Here is a 14,235-nt window from a genome sequence, read left to right as displayed (position 1 = left end):
GGGGCACGGAGCGACCGCCGGCCCCGCACCGGCCCCGCTGCCCTGGGCGTGAGGGGGGCTCCGAAGGGAGCGGTGCTTCCCAAACTCTCCCGTGCGACAAGCATGTTTTGTGTAGGATGCATCACCCGTGTTTGAAACCCCCCCGAATGCAGCGCCAAGAGCCCGGTTGCCAAGTACCCCACCTTGAAATCGTTGGCGGTTTCGAAAATCCGGCGAGGTGCCCATCTCTTTCTTTGAACTTTTAAATGCTTCTAGGGGTGTCTTCTTAAGCTCTTGGTCTTCTTTGCTTTCTCCTTTGGTTTTTTTTTTTCCCCAGGCTGATTTTTTGCAGTGGGAGGGGGAGGGGGGGACACACACGGATGGACGGGGACGGGCTGCTAACCTGGTTGTAATGAAGTTAAATTTCATTTTCATATTTTACTGTCAAGTTCCATTTAACATTTGCATGTAAGTGACTGAAAGACAATGCTTTTTTTCTTCCAAGTAGTGATTTGCATTGGTGTTTTGAAAAGCTCGAGGAAACGTTCCTCTGACCATAGTTTTTACAAGCACTTATTTTTACAGTAGTTGCATTTCTCATACGATCATAGTGGACAGCTTTCTCTTAAAGGATGAGTGCAAGCATTTGTGCTGGGAAGTTGGGCTCTGGTGATTTGAATGCAGGTCACTGCCATAAATAATAAGGGCTTATCAAATAAGAAAAGGTTTAAAAAAAAATCACCCTGACATTTGTACAACCAGAAAGGGCTTTGTGTCTTGGCAGTATATTGATATTACTATAAAAGATGCACTGTTCCTTTTTTCTTTTTTTCTTCCTTCCCCTGCCCCCAAGTTAGCACAACTGATATTAATAATGACATTTAATAATTTGCTTACCTGATCATATGTTAGTGCTTCCTGACTGATCTCAAACAGGCAATGCTTGTCCTATAAGTAGTTGTCATTGAGTATACAGGTTAGAGTCATCAGGAAGTCTGTGTTTTTAAAAAGTGAAACAGGCTTATGGGTGTTGCCACAGCACCTCCCCTCCCCAGTTCTTAGTTACTAGCGTTAGAGTTTGTAAGAAGAGAGAAAGTGACACACTTGTGGCAGTTAAATGCTTTCAGTGAAGAAATTTCTATGCATTAATCAACATATGATAATAGTCCTGGTGAAGAAAAGCATGGAATTGTGATAGTACTTCAGCACTCAATTTTTTTTCTTTCCTTTTTTTTTTCTTTTTTATTCAGTGAAACTATAAAGCACTTAAAGCTTAAGGAGTTGAATTGACCTTATAATGCTTGTTTTCATTCCTAATCAGTTACACTGTTAGGTATTTTGTCCAAGAGCTATTTTTATATTCAAATGAGTTTTTCTGTAATGTAATAACCCACATTTTTTAAAAAAATATATTGAAAAATTCCTGTTTGGTTGGTTTTTTTGTTGTTGTTGGTTTGGTTTTTGGGGTTTTTTTTGTTCGTTTGCTTGTTTTGGATTTTGGTTGGTTTTTTTTTTTTTTGATGAATCAGTCAAAAAGTGTTCACAGTTGGGACAGAGGGGGTGGGGCTGAGTTGGTAACACCTTAACGCTTCCTGCCGATACACAGCTACTGGATGTTTGGATTCACTAGTACAGCTTAGACAGGGACATCTCTTTCCCACTGCACGTCTGCTGAAGGGCAAGGTATAACCTGGCCCTGTGTGTTCAGCTGGCTTGATCATCGAGGCCTTACAAGGGAAGAAGACCCAAGGAACCATTGTCCAAACGGAAAACCTTTTGGAAAATGCCACTTACATGGCATATGCTTAGAAAACCCAGAGGTCTGACATGCGTGAGTTTTAGTTATTTCTGTCACCTTCATAAACTGAAGTCATCCAGTCATCATTGATGTAATAGACCAGGCATCAAGTGGTGGTTCTTCCTTTTGTGTCTGATAGTCCTTTGAGTTGGGCCCTTTTTAACCAAATTTGTCTCTTTCTTGTTTTATGCAGTGGCCTTTAGCTGTACCTAATTCCTGTTTAATATAAATTAGAGTTTGTACAAGTAGACAAGATAAAATGTAAATCCAGACCAATAAGGTGTGTCCAATGCGTGTTTGAATTCTCCCCAGAGCGCACGTATTTCTGATGAGGTGCATTTTTTTCCCCTCAATTAACTCTGCATCTGTGCAAGAAATCTTTCAAATCTCTTGAAATGGTCATTAAAATGAAAGACAGGCAGAAGAACTCACCTGGCCACCTCAAGCAGTTGTTCAGAAGTGTTTGCACATTCAAAATGTGCTGTATTGTTATAAACTGTACACCTGAAATGCCCTCTCTTTGCCAAAAGAGCAAAAGCAGAAAAGAGCAAAAGCAGAAAAGAGCAATTGCTGGGTTGTTTCTGTGTGTAAGTGAAATTACAGGGAGCACCCGGATGTTCCTTGTGTTCAGCTGACTGAATTTGTCTCTTATATGTAAATAAATACACACCTACCCCTTGTGCAGAGGACAAGGCTTCTTTCATAGCCTTTCAGTTTTCTATATAAAGCATGTAGGGAAAGTGTTTAAATTTGGCAACCCTGACTTGACTTCTTGTTCCCTCCCGTCCTTATTATAGTCTTTGGCTTCTTACTCACTAGAGAAAATCCTTGAAGAAAATGATAAAGCCAGTTAAGACTTTGAAAAAAAAATCTTAAATGAAAGGAGATTGCAGAATAAGGCAAATTGCTACTTGAAAGCAATTAATATTACTGTGCACATGGGCTGTCACAGGACTGTCACAAGCTGCCTGAAGGACGGGCAAACAAAGGGCAGTGAAATGGACTGGTGGTGAGGCTTCAGCAGATTGGAGCAGTGACTGGCAGCAGGTTTCTCTTCTGACTTTATTCTTCCCTATGCAACTTAAGCAGTTGTGCAGAATGCCATATGAGCTATGTGTAAGATGAAGCAATTTGGTCATTAATAATTGACAGCATAAACACTAAGAATATACAGTTGTGTGCATTTAAATAGTGTCTGTCTTGGAAACTCCCTGTAATTAATACCTGACACACATCTATGGTCTTTGCTTGTCTCAGTGCAAGATGCCATCAAATCATACTGAAGCAGTTCTTTCTGGTTGGCTTTGTTGTGGTGCCATCTGTACTAAAGGCTTTTATTTCTAACAAAAATGAAGTAATTTTTTGCACTTGCCCTTCCAGGTGGTGTTTTCACTTGTCTTGGCATGCTGTCAGTGTCTAACATTTTATCCCATATTGGCACAATATGGGAAAACTGCATTACACAAGTTGTAAGCAGAATGAAGCAACCAAAGAAATTGATGCTGGTTGTGTTGACAGATATGAAGAGTACACTGACTTCCGCTTGTTGAAGGAAAATAGGTAGGGAAGGAAAGGAGCTGCTGTTTTAGGAACTTGGGGCCTGTAGTTTTATGTTTATTTCTGGAGAGACTCTTCTCAGTGTGTGGATATCCCATGGCATTTTATACGAATGGACTGTAAGTCTTATTCTGACTGTCCAGCTTTGAGTATTTTTCCCTTCTTCTACAAGCCTTGCTATCTACAAGCATGACTGGAGATTTCACATAACACTTAGATAGCAGAGGGCTGCTGAGAAAGAGCTTCTTTGGATCCTTATCCTTCTCTGCCGTGATAGGGTTGGCAAGATACCCATTGGAAGGAAGTGAAGATCTCCTTTGCAAATCTCTAAATCAGGACAAGGCCAAGTGAGGAGAAGTTGCCTTGTCTACATGGCAATGCATGTTTTAAATTTTTTGATGAAGGTCAGCTGGCCTCTCATTTGAGCCACAGGAGTTCAGACAATACAAGAGGAGAGGACTGTTAGTATTCAACCACTTTGAATCCTGTAACATGGTTGATGGCAAAGTGGTTTGTGAAAGCAGCATCTCCGCAATTCAGCCTGTACCAGTCTCATTGTAGGTGCTGAGGATGGGTATTGTGCTGCATTCAGGGAATGTCACCCAGGATCCATAATGTACTGAGTCTGGGTTTCTGCTTGCTGTACTCTGAATGGAGTAAGGAACAGTAGTGATTCAGTAGTTGCAGATAAAGGCTGACAGAGGCTGTTACTTTGAAAGTGCTTGGTTGAAGTGCTAGTAAAGATACAATACGGCTTTCAGGGACAGTTTTGCATTCAAGTTATTTAACTGCCAAGCTGTATGAGGAGTTAATGCATATATAATTTGATTTGTAAGGGTGTTCTCTTACAAAAGGGTGTTCTCTCTCTCTGTTAGGTCTGACTCTCATAAGCATTGCTACTGATGACTTAGAAGAGAAACTAAACTATGCCTTTATTTATGAAAAGTAACAGGCTGTGAGTCTCTGCTGGAGTTGGTACTACAAAAGAACGTACTGCAAAGGAACGTATTCCTTATGAAGAGACCAGGGAGAGAGAAGCCTGGCAGTCTGCATCATTTTCTCCATGTTCTTCTCGCAAGTGCTTTATTTTCTTGCCTTTCTTTCCCCCCAGGGGAACAGGCCCCACATCCAGTGCTTATTCAGTGTGCATTACAGATCTTAACAAATTCATAGAAGATGAGAGAGTGCCATGAAAGCATCACAGTGGAGCATTACAAAGACATCATAAGATTTGTAGGGTCTTACAGTAGAGCCTTCAGGTGGAAGAGACTACTAGGGTCTCTCATATCTTATAGAAAAATGTGAATATAACTTAAATAGATAGCATAATAAATAAGAGGATAGTTCACTTTAGAGGCTTTAGGGAAAACAAAGGGTTTTGTCCTATGCTTGAATTCAATGTAAAATGCATATATCACTTCTGCTGCTGTCAGAATATGTGGGCTGTGTCCCTGGTGATGCCTGTATTATCTCATTAATACACACCAAATAAATGTGTTTCATAATTTATACCAAATATTTGCCTAGAGACCTGACATACGATTTTTTGTTGCCTCTTATCTGAAAATATACAAACTTGTGATGGATTAAAGTCAGATCTGTCTCGCTGGTAGTCACCCCTGACTCCAGCAGAACACTGAAGCTTCATTGTGCTGTTGCTCTGACTGCAGCACTCATAGATTATTTAAATTGGTGTCATGAATTGCAGCTATTCATCTGCCATTGAGTGAGAATGCCAAACGTTGGGAATTTTGTTTCTCTTTTGAGTTGTTTGTTACTTGGAAACAACATCTACAGGAAAAGGTAATTTGCTGTGGATAATCTCGAAGGCAAAGGGAGGTTGTGCTGTGCTCTGCAACAGAGTGGTTTTTATACAGGAGAGCTTCTAAGAACAGCAAAGGAAATTATAAGGTAGGTTGAGAAGGATGCCAGAGGAGAAGGATTACATTCAGTAAGCCAACTGGTAGGATCTGAAGCCAAGTGGTTGAAGCCTACAGGGTTTTCTGGAACAGGGTAATCACAGCTACTGGCCCCAAGGCTGCTGGCCACCAGATCAATAGACTGTCCTGGAACCAGGCGCCCTGAATATTGCATGACGTGGTATAAACACAAAGTCAAAGAGTCATTCTGTCTGCCTGTGCCTGCTTTCTTCTCAGGGGAAGTTCCTTCATTTTATGCTCATGGAGCAGTTCCAGACTTGCTGCTGTCATATTTTATTCTGGCCCTGGGGTTAAGATGCTGTCGCTCCTGGGATGTGGGAGGTTTCAGTTGAGTTCAGCTTAATGTTATTCTCAGGACAAGGATTTGAATGAGGGTTTTCTAGAACTCCTTAGGAAGAAGAGACAAAAAGACCATCAGCTAGGGAAGCTGTGAAAGAAGTTGGGTATGTATGGACTAATACTGAGAAAGTATCTTGAATGTTTCTGATATCTCTGCCTTACAATACAAAATCATGGGAATGTTCGATGAAATAGTAAAAAATTAAAAAATTTTCACGTTTAAAACTAGAAAAGAAAGGACTTGACAAGTTAAAAACCCCAAGCAAATAAAAAATCCCACAAAACAAAACCAAGCAACCCTGCCAGAACACACAAACCAAAAATGTGTTGTGTGAATATCTCCAAAACCCCTGTATTTTTTTCAAAATCAATGATAATAACCATTTTTGAGAAAGATATTAGGCTCTGGACTTCAGGACAGAATGCACCGTCTGATAAGAGATGAGTAACGGAGATGGGTTACAGCTGGCAGATTGGTCACATTATCTCTTGTGTGCCCAGGACAGATGTCTTGTTTTCTCTACTGAAGTAAGCAGTATCAGGGAGGAAATCTGGGTCTGTCCCTGTCTTGTGTTCCAGGCAGGGTGGTAGTTCCTGGTTTCTCATGGGATTACACAGCAATCAGCTGTGCCAAAATCCTGCTTGTGCTTGCTGAAAGAAAGGGTGTCAAAAGTCGCTCTAAACCAATATTTGGCCTGTTTTACAGGCCAGTGAGTAATAAAAAACCATCTCCTGACAGAAACTGGAGAAGCCATGGATTAGCAGGACTGTATTATTGTTTGGAGCAGTGCTGGCTGCTGATGGATGGAATGTGTTTCTTACAAACTCTGTCCTCACTTCTGTATCCTCCAGTTCCACTTGCTTTGCTAAATTCCCAGTGGTGAGGAGCAGCAGCTCTCAGCAGGTGCAGGACTGCAACTGCTGCCTCTGTAGTCCTTTTATGTTTGCCCTAGGGTCATTATTCCTGTCTGAAACACAAACAGTTGAAAAGCAAGAGAGTAATCTCCTCCAAAATCGCCTTTCATTAAACATTTTCTATTTTTTAACCCTTTTGTAAAGCTGGAATTTTTATTATTATTCTACTGACATCTCCAAATCAAATCCTAAGCTAAAAGTCATGTATGCTTTCAGAACAGGACTTCTAAAACTTAACAACCAAATCCTGCAGTTCCTGACCATTACATGGCAGGATTTTCACTTTTATCTGAATGTAATTTAAAAAAGGTCTTTCAAATCTGTAGTTTCTCCTGTTTTCATTTATTTGTTGGCTGTTTTGGTTCTTTCCTTGTTTCACTTTGGCCCACTGCATTGTCATTTTAATAATCTGTGACGTTTTTTGGATAGAGGAACATCATAATCTATGGACAAATGTCTCTTTTAGTCACTGCTTCAGGTTAATTATAAAGTAGGTTACAAGCTACTTAGCCATATGAAGACCAAAATATTTATTGGCCTGCGAAGAAGTGGAAGTTTAGCCTTTTGAGGAAAAATTAGGATTCCTATGAGAGTTTTGATGTCTTCAGGATTAAAGAACAGTAATAAAAAGTTTCTTGGGAATTAGCTATCTAAATCCCTACTGTTTCTGGGTCTGACCTGAGCTGCTTGAGAGTTATGACATTTGTGCAAAATTCAACTGAAGACCTACAGTAGTTACTGATGGTGACCCAGAAGATCAAGGAGAAATGTACCAGTTGTCTTTTTTACTGAAGAACCTTGCCTAAACCTTAAACAGATTGTTTCTTGTGAGGACAAAACAGCAATGTGGTCCTGGTTAAGAGCAGGACTGAAAGGAATGAAGGGAGCAAAGCTTTTCAAGTGGCTGTGCTTCACAAAAGTATCAAAGTGCCTCTTGGAAGAACATACGGATTTCCTTTTCCTTGGAAAGGAAAAGATACACATCTCTGAAAACAGTCTGCCAGCGCCCTTGTAGGAGAAGCACTTGCAAATCCAAGTGGTACACTAGCTGTCACCAGACTCCAAGCATTTACTATCTGATGCTTCCTAAGAATTACCGTAGTCCGTACTCTAAACGGATTCTGTGCCAGTCACTTGAGCAGTTTCAGAAGTTATCACATCATTTTTGAGGAGCCAGGGAAATGCCAGTTGCAGGTTAGGCTGGGAAACAGGTTTTGCCAGTGGAACAAGCCAGCCCAGTAGCCCAGTGTTCCAAATACTCTTTGCTTGTGTGTGAGAAATTGAGTCTGTGCCCTCTGACAAAGTTGCATACTATTTACTGCTAGAAACTTTAACAGCAGAATTCCACCTTTCTCCTGAAAATTGTGAGTCCTGACTGTTACGATAACAGCAAGTAGAGGCTTTCTGCATCTTTCTGCTGTCCTCTACTACAAATTGAAAACTTCTGGCATGACCAGAATCTCTGTATAGAATGTTTTCAAGCATAATTTATTATCATTGCAAATGCAGCTTTTGAGAGCACTGGTACTATGAGAATAGGGTTTTGTCATATATTTTGCTCCTTGTGCATTTCATGTCCGACACACTGAATGTTTATTCTGAATATGTTAGAAATAACTCAAAACTAAAATGAAAAGGTTAAAATGCACCTCTGAATTTCATTCTACTTGTAGTATGAGTACCTCCTTCTGTGCCTTTCAATTATTTAAAGACTGTTTAAACTGACTCAGCTGAATAACCTTAAATTCTCTAATAGTAGCTTCTTCACAGAAGTTTTCTAAGACTAGATGTATAAGTTAGTTTAAGGTAAAAGAGGGACCAACCAACCAGAATTAGATATTGAAATGATATGGTTAAGACACATCATTGTTCACTTTCTTTTTTTTCAATAAGCAGAATGAGAGATGAATGTAGTTTCAGAATTGTGGCTTTTGCAAAAGAAAATACATTTCAGGCAGTGTTTAGATTTTGTGACTTATTTTCTTTGTTGTACTGGCTGTATGATATTTCTAGTTGTTGTATGTTGAAATGACTGTAGAAGTAGTCCTTTTCTCAGCTTTATTGAAAATGTTTATGGGAGCACCTCTCCTATGAGAAAAGGCTGAGAGAATTGGGATTGTTCAGCCTGGAGAAGAGAAGATTCTGGAATGATCTCATTGTGTCCTTCCAGTACCTGAAGGGAACCCACAAGAAAGCTGGAGAGGGACTTTTTACAAGGGCATGTAGTGATAGGACAACAGGAAATGGCTTAAAACTGAAAGAGAGTAGGTTTAGTTTGCATATTAGGAGGAAATTCTTTACTGTGAGGGTGGTGAGGCACTTGCAGAGGTTGCACAGAGAAGATAGATGCCTCATCCCTGGAAATGTTTAACACCGCATTGGATGGGGTTCTGAGCAACCTGATCTTGTGAAAGGTGTCCTGCCCATGGCAGGGGGGTTGGAACAAGATGATCTTTAAGGTCTCTTCCAACCCAAATCATTCTATGATTCTATGAAATACATACTAAAACTATCATTATTTTCAAGTGTGGGAAGATTTCTCAGTATTAAGAGGCAAAAGTAATCCTTCAGAAAATCTCAAACGGTGCGGCAATGACTGAAATGGGACTTACGTAGTATTTTATTTTAAAGTCTGTATTGAATTTTCTCTTCCGTGACACTTGGTCTTCTACTTTTTTGTCCTTTTAAAACTACATGACACACTATGAGCACATATTTTGCTTGGTTGAGCTTTTAAAATGTGATTGGCACCCTTAGACATTGCAACATGCAGTAGTAGTGCCAAGGTCCGGAGGCAAGTTAGAGTAGGTATCCTCTTTTGTTTACAGTATAGTTTGAAAAGATGTTACTTTAGAGTCACCAAGTGCAAACACAGGCAAAAATCTGATTTCACCTCTTCCCCAGTAGGCTGAGACTGTACTGTATGTGGCTTTAAAGTGGGGAAAAAAACCCTTCAGAAAGTAGCAACATGTCCAGAGATCTGCTAAAAATTAAATAGCTTGGATGTTTAACTCTTGGGGACTTCATTATAGAAGTCTATACATCTCCCTCCACAAAAGGGAGAAGAGCCTTAAAAATTGATCATTGTATTTAAGATTAATATGGGAAGGCCTCGGAATCTCTGCTTAGTATATTTTTTAAAGTAGCTATTTTCCCAGCTGTATGCTGTACAAGAATGGCATAGACCTTTTCCTTTGAAGCCTACAGCCTAAAGGAAATGAGAAAACTCTAAAGCAAACCAGAGAACTTCCATCTCTTGTAGAGTTTCAGAAGCTGTAGGCTGTATGATTTACTAATGGGCAATTAAATTTTAAACACTCCACAGCAGGTCTTGTTACTTATTTATACATATTATATAGTTTGATGGTTAGACTTGGTGATGCTAGAGGGTTTTTCCAACTTTGACAGTTCTGTGATCAGTGATTTCCATGGCTCTGTTTTTGGTTAGTGTTGGAATGCTGACTCAACAGTATAGCAAAAATGGACAGGACTCAAAGCAGTGTCATTGTGTTCCTGTTTGAAAATCCCACCTACTGTAAACTGTAAGTGGTGCACAGAAATTAACACAAAATGCTGTAAATAATTTGGGTGATTAGTACTTAGCAATGAATTTCTCTAATGTGAGGATTGTTTAATTTACCTCTGTACATTTACACATTTGTTGAGAAATCCAGGACTCCAGCCTGGCTCTTGGTCCACTGCTGCAACTCTGGTTGGGCAACCAAAGAACCATGAACACTACAGGATGTTACACTGTGTAAATCAACAATTCATGTTGATAAGAAAAAGGTAAATCCGAGACTTATCTCAGGCCTTAGATTTAGGCCTTAGTTTATTATTGGAGTTGTTATGCATTTACATTCTGCCTACCTACAGTGCAAAGATACATCTTTAGTTTTCAGTTGTATCTTTTAGTGCAGCTCTGTTTACTTAGTGAAGCCACCGGAATGTTCAGGTCAGGTTTTCTAGCTGCCACCTGAGAGTATTTTGTATGCTGCTTTGAGGACATTGTCATTTATCCTAGTAGTTATTGGTAGCCATGAATCTCAATCAAAGCAAAAGATGGAAGCTCTCTCAACATCTCGAACAGAAGTTTGAGCCCCAGGTCTTAACCTTGCATTATACCATGTCCTTGGATGTCATGAGGGAGATGGGGATAATCTTTCACATTTCTGAGTAATGTTTTATCAGTAGATCTTGAAGCACATGCATACCAGGAACTGCTTTGCTGATTAGTGCCCTACTGTTATGTTCTGCATCTTGAGAGATTACAGTGACATTTCTGTATGTATTTTGCTAAAGGATGAACTAAGACAAAGGAAAAACAGTCATGAAAAACCATGTATGAGCCATTAGTATGGTTGAAAATAGGAGCCTGTGTATTTTGTCTTGCAGTTCTCCATTTCTGCTGCTGGGCTGTGTTCCCATACAGTAAGCTGATTTCCCATCCTGTGGATGCACTTCAGCATGCTTTTATTTTCTTGTATTTGATGTTGGTTTTTTTCCTTTAGTAATAGTTTTTCTGCTCAGTAATATTAGAGGAAATTACAGCTACTTGAAAAAGGTTTTACCTAGAAGCCATATCAAAGTGTGCAATGCACATTTCTGTATCTTTCCTTCAGTGGAGAATCCAAAAATATTGCTTCTCCTTTCTAGGGAATTGCTCAGTTGTGTACTATGTGTAGAAAACAAACTACACACCAGCCCACATAACTGACCAAATGCCTGAGTAGCCTTTGTGAGAAGGTGGCAGTATTTTCTCTGCTTTAGCACGCTGGATGCCTCTCTTTACCTAGTAAAGGGTTTGCTCCGGGTGTTGCAAAACAGAATGGGCTGAGCCTACCTAACAGCTTTGCCAGCGGTAGGAAGATGGCTTGGATCCCCGATTCTCACCCTGGGGTCCAGCCCTGTGCTAGGTGTGTTGCCAACAGGACCACAGCAGTAAGCCAAGTCAGTTTATTGGACTGGAAGAAACATACTCCTTTCCTGCTGGATTAGTTTGCTCTGAGTTATTACATTTGAGTAAACTGCAACCAATACAAGAGCAGCCAGAACCAAGAGCAACTTTTTTCCTAGCGGTAACTCTGGAATTAGTTAGGCATTTCATGTAGCAGTGTGGTAAAAGAAAGAATCAAAAAAGCACAGTCAAATTGTCAACAGATATATAAGAAAGGCACTGGCAACCTAAGGAAGTGTTTCCTGTAATGCTGATGTATCTGACAATTGCTGGCTGTCCCTTGTAAAGGAGCATTATTTCAAGCAGGATTAAAATGTCAGCAAGCAAAGCTGAAAGAATTTTAACTGGACTCCTTTTTGTTAATTCAGATGCCACCATTAAAATATTCCTATCCCGTGTATCTCAGGTACACGCATCTCCAGGGGAACTTCATTTTCTCCTGCTGGGTAGCTACTGTTATGTGGTAAACTGCATTGTCTTTGAAGTTAGTAAGGAAGCAATGCAGTCATGCCATTGTAACCAGTTTACAAATTCTTATCATTGACAATTGACAAGACATTGATGTTGACAATTACAAGAAACTGGTTGCGTTCCTAGGACCAGACACTTGCAAAGAAATCTCTCCCTTGTAAAGATGTGTTAACTATCAATTTACTCATTGCTGTTCAGGCTCTTCAGTGCTAGGCCTTTATTTTGGAATTACCAGCAATTTTACATTCCCCTCCCCTTTATGCTGAGGTCTGAGAGATGCCATGTAAGCATCCTGCTTTCCTTACAGAGTCACAGGTTGTGTCAATCCACACATTTCATGTTGGTCACTGTTTGCAAATGCAGGTGCTGGCAGCAGGAGGGTGCTGAACATGAAACCTTCAGACTGGATGATTGCTAAGCATTTCTGATACGTGTGCTACCTTACTGGAAAGGGATTTAAGGAAATGGGTCTCAAAGTCATTGGTCAGTGTCGATGGTCTTTGACTGACTTGGTGAGTCCAGAGTTGGGATTGGGCAACTGGAGTATTTTTTGATGAATTGTCATACTGATTTAATGTTGCCTGCTTTCATCGTATGCAGGGCTATCTTAGGGCTATTCTGGCCCTGAGAGGTTGGAATGATGTATTTCCACTAGGAAAGTCATGCTATAGTTGTAAGAATTTCTGGAATCGTCAACTATCCCACCAAGAGACATTTTTGTAGCTAAGTGAAGTGCATTGTTTTACAACAAATTGCCGTTAGTCTAAACAGACAATATATATAAGGTTTGAAAACCACAGAGTATTTAAGTTGCTCTGTGTCTTTACATTGCTGGCTAAATGTCTTGTGTATGTAGTTTACGTGTCTAAATGCTACATCCCTATTTATTTCTAAATACTTTCTTCTAGATAAGCAAAAACCTCTACATTTCATTTCCTTGTGAACATAAATAGTATGTTCAACTACAGTTCTTTTCCTTTCTCTTTATATGCTGATAGGACATACAGTTGTGATTACCCTGGGTGTCCTTATTCCAGTGTAACTAATCAAATTTGTTTCCCACAATTCTTGTTTGCTATGTGGGATGCCCTAAACATGTGAATAATTGAATAGGACTAGTGTATCTATAAAATCAGTTTATGGTTCAGTAAACCAGTTCTCACAACAGTTAAAGTATTTTCCCATTGAGATTTGCAAATTCGTGTTCTATTTTGAGCTTGATGAAATGGTGGATATATTCAGCTAGACTGTATTCAAATGAGAAAGTATCATCGAGTATCATATTTAGGACTGTGATTTAGAGTTTTGAGTAAGTAATCTCATGTGTAAAAGTATCTTACTTTGGTCCTTATGTAAATATTGTCTCATAATTTATCTTTATTATTCTAGATGGAATGTGCTTGCATGAAAGTGGAGTGTGATGCACTTCAGATCTGTGTGTTTTTGCTAGTTGCTTTAGTGATTTTTTGTCTATTTGTGTTGAATTGTTTTGCTTCTGTTTGGCTTTATGCGTTGTTGAATTCTTCATGTTTCTGAGAAATAGCTATTAAAACAGAAGAAAGTAATAGGATTTATTCACATGGAGATACGTTATGGTGACTGACTGACTTATGTATGAAATATTGAAGTACCTTACAAAAATAGGCAAGGACTATGTGTCTTCCTCTGCCAAACAACAGAGCTGATGCTCGTAATTTCCCTGAGTTCCACATGTCAAATCAGTAACAAGATTAGAAGTAAATATTCCTATTCCCCTGCTGTATCTGGTAGATAACGCTTTCTTCTACGTGAGGTTGGATTTTAATGCAAAGATGCTGCTTACAGATTTGATTTTAACTCCACAGCGTGAAATGGCTTAATTTTTTAATGTTGTGTGATAATTCCTTACTGCCCACAATACTGCTTCCCTTCACTGTTTTCGTGCTCTGTTCTTTCTGATGGTGCAATAAAGCAATTTTTGTTTCAAAGTGGAGGTGGAAAGCATACTAATTTGCAGCTGGTTGTTTCTTTTTATTTCCAGATGGTAGGAAGAAAAGCTGTGGTTCATTTCAATGCAAGAAATTACTAAGTTAGCAAGACTAGATAGGTATTCTTCAGTGATTGGATGTGTGATTAAAACACTTCAGTAAGTGGCACTGCAATGCATTCAAAGCTTTTGACACAACCCAGGGTGCATTTGGGATGGTAACAGGTGTGAATTATAAATTTTTAGAAATCTCTTTTCCAGTGAACTGTACCTGGCTTCAAGCAGAGCACCACAGTGCACAGGTGCTGGGTTC

General features: G+C 39.6%; 1 protein-coding gene across 1 annotated transcript in view; it reads left to right on the top strand.

The window, feature by feature from the left end:
• The window catches only part of KCNK1 (potassium two pore domain channel subfamily K member 1), a gene marked incomplete at its 5' end in the record, with an annotated part of 34,653 nt that overhangs the window by 355 nt on the left and 20,063 nt on the right, over nucleotides 1-14,235 (top strand). The gene's annotated exons all lie outside the window — the stretch shown is intronic.

This window comes from Corvus brachyrhynchos, unplaced genomic scaffold, assembly GCF_000691975.1.
Source record: "Corvus brachyrhynchos isolate BGI_N302 unplaced genomic scaffold, ASM69197v1 scaffold70, whole genome shotgun sequence".
Classification (NCBI taxonomy): domain Eukaryota; kingdom Metazoa; phylum Chordata; class Aves; order Passeriformes; family Corvidae; genus Corvus; species Corvus brachyrhynchos.
The sequence above is the reverse complement of the archived record's forward strand: the minus strand, read 5'-3'. Positions and strand labels throughout refer to the sequence as shown.